The following is a 3,296-nucleotide window of genomic DNA, read 5'->3' as shown; positions in this document are numbered from 1 at the left end:
TGTCATTGATTTCCTTATACAATATAATTTTTATCTAATCTCTAGGTGTAAATTAAAAAGTAAAAAAAAAAAAAAATTGTATGGTGAGTATATAGATTTGATCCTTAAACCACAAATCAAAACAATAATACAATTTACCATCTCAGCTAGAGTTGAATCATGTTTTTAAAATAAAATAAATATAAAATATATTTAATTAATAGTGGTACATTGCGATACACGTCGTTTACTATAGAATTTTCGACATTTTAGTGATATAAATATTGACTTATCAAGATTCTTCATCTAATTTATGTGCCCTAGAGTCCACAAACACTTTCTTTTGTGGGAAAATTGTCGAAAAGGGCAATTTACTTTGGTATGAGACACAAAAGTTAAGAGAATGAGAAAAAACATGTGCAAATTAATAGTCTTAATATTTGTAAAATTTCCTAAAATGGTGGTTGTTGCAATATTTGTGTAAGAGAAAGATGTCAAATTCCGTCCAGGCTATGATACATGATACCTTTTGGAGTTGTGGAAACAAAGATACAAAACTTATACTTTGTAATTTAAAGAGGTATAAAGCCCATCCCAAATGGTCCTCAATTCTTCAAAAAAAAAAAAAAAAATTGGTCCTCAATTGGCCCAATTTTGGCCCAGCCCAGCTAATATAAACCCAATATATACTTTCAATTATTTGTTAGAACTTCATTTTTTTTTCCAACTAAATTCGCATGTCTTATAAGTTATGGAAGATCTTTCTTAATTCGTACAGTGGATGGAGAAACAGAATCATTATTCAGGAAATATATATATATATAAAAAAAGAATAAAAATATCCTTTAATGCTTGATATTTTTTGGTACTTAAAAAAAAATAGAAACTTATCTTTTTATTGTGATGAAATTTTATCCTTTATTTACCTTTCTGATAAATTTTTCATTAAAGTACATTTTATTGAATATCAATAATTGAAATTTATCGTCTAATTTATGTGCCCTAGACTCCTAAAGTCCATAAACACACTTTCTTTTTAAGGGAAAATCATCGAAATGGGCGATATACTTCATAGAGAAAAAATAAATAAATAAATGCCACAATACTTGAGAAACTTTATAAAATGGTAATTGTTGCAATATTTGTGAAATGGGGGAATTATTTATTCCCAAAATTGTCAAATTCTGTCTAGGCCATGATACCTTGTGGGGTTGTGGAAACAAAGATACAAAAATATACTCTGAAACTTAAAGAGGTATAAAGCCTATCCTAAAATGGCCTGAAATCCTATCCGGCTTGATCATTGGGCCTGAAAAGCCTGAAAATTGGCCCAATTTTGGCCCAGCCCAGTGATAACCTTTAATATAATCCCAACCTATATTTATATATTAATACTAATAATTCTAGTTAATATTGTTACTCCTTGAGCATTGAATGATTTGTGGTTTAACTTGCAGAACCATGGAAAACATGTTGCAACGGTACAAGGATTTCGTCGCCAACCGTTCAGCTACAGCCGCATCAAATTCTTCCAATAATGCAGCTACTGTTGAGCATCAACTAGTTGAGGTACGTAACAATAACTATGCTATATAATTCAAGCTTAATTTATTGATTAAATAGTATGTTTTCATTTTCACCTTAATTAATTGTCTGTTTTATATTGTTGTAACAGTATAATCCAGATTCTGATGTAAATTCTATGCGTGAAGAACTTACAAAGCTACGAGCTTCATGCCTGTAAGTCATACTCTTTATAAGGGTCATTTTGTAAAATCATGTCACGTAATTGATTTTGTAAGGTTTGGACAATGTAACAACTAATATATGACAAATAGTGTACGTGCTAACGATTTTTATATAATCGAACTCTGTAGGCAGCTGCAGGGGAAAAGATTGGACAGCTTAACTTTCTTAGAGCTTCAAAATTTAGAGAAGCGGTTACTTGAAGGGATTATGTCTATCAGAAATAAAAAGGTATAAATTGATGCTTAATTCATAAATTTGATAATGAAATTACAATAGCTTTAAATAGCTAAAATCATGAAAAGTGTAACTATAATTAAGAAATTCAATGCATAACATGTAACTTAATTGTATGTATTGTAGGAGCGCATACTAAGGGAGCAGTGGGAAAGAAGTAAACAACAGGTATAATCTCAAACAATACGATGTCGTGTTAAACACGATACTTATCTCCGTTTCATAATGTTCGTTCCACCCATATGCAACTGTATTAACTGTATTAACTATTACCTATTTTCAGGAAGAGAAGATTAGCGAGAATGCAGCATTACGCAAGGAAGTATGTGTGCTAATAACAAACAATTAATTAGTAGTATCTTTTTTCAGTTACTCAAATTTAATTCTCTAACTTAAATCATTTTCTTACTTAATTAGAGGGTTACATCCTAACTAATTTTTGTTTGTTTAAAACTTACTTTCTCTGAATTTATTCATCTGAAATTATTTTGAACTTAGACGTACCCTTTGTGTTTAAATGTGCAAATTTTGTTATCATATAAAATTAACAATGGATTCCAAATGTGTGCGTGTATGTATATATATATATAGGTGCAGAGACTTAGACAATGCTCGAAGACATCTTGTAGCTCTGAATCTAACTCTTTGAAAAGAAAGCGCGCTGCAGCTGGATTATCGACTGATGAAGGTTCCGTTATGGAGAAAGAAGTCGATGCAAAGGTCGTAAACAAACAAGAAAACAATAAAGAAATTCAATGCAAACAATAAGAACAACACCAAGAATTTACGTGGTTCACTATCGATGTGATAGCTACGTCCACGGGCACCGAGATCGAATGATTTCACTATAAACTGCAAAGATTACAAAGATGATTCTTGTATTTCTCAAGAACGGCTCTCACTCTGTCTCTCTTCACCCTAATACTGATATTAGGGAGGTTTTATATTAATCCCTAATTAAAAGATACTTGGGCAAAAAGATAATAAAATAAGATAACCTAAAACCGCAAAATCCGCGTTCCGTATTTTTCCTTCTCCGCCCGGTCAGACCGGGCAAGGTCTGCCCGATCGGGCGCGAGAAGAAAACTCCATACGAATGCTTCAACGTATCCAACCCCCACCGCCCGGTCAGACCGGGCAAGGTCTGCCCGATCGGGCGAAGGCTCGCCCGGTCGGGCGAAGGCTCGCCCGGTCGGGCGCGAGAGCAGCTTCTTCAACGAATTTGCCAGGCACCTCTTCTTCTTCCGCCCGGTCAGACCGGGCAATGTCCGCCCGATCGGGCGGACAAAGCTACGAAGTACGAGTCACCTAATATACTTATCAACAATCTCCAC

The sequence above is a fragment of the Chenopodium quinoa genome, unplaced genomic scaffold (assembly GCF_001683475.1).
Source record: "Chenopodium quinoa cultivar QQ74 unplaced genomic scaffold, ASM168347v1, whole genome shotgun sequence".
Classification (NCBI taxonomy): Eukaryota; Viridiplantae; Streptophyta; class Magnoliopsida; order Caryophyllales; family Amaranthaceae; genus Chenopodium; species Chenopodium quinoa.
Note: the sequence above shows the minus strand (reverse complement) of the source record.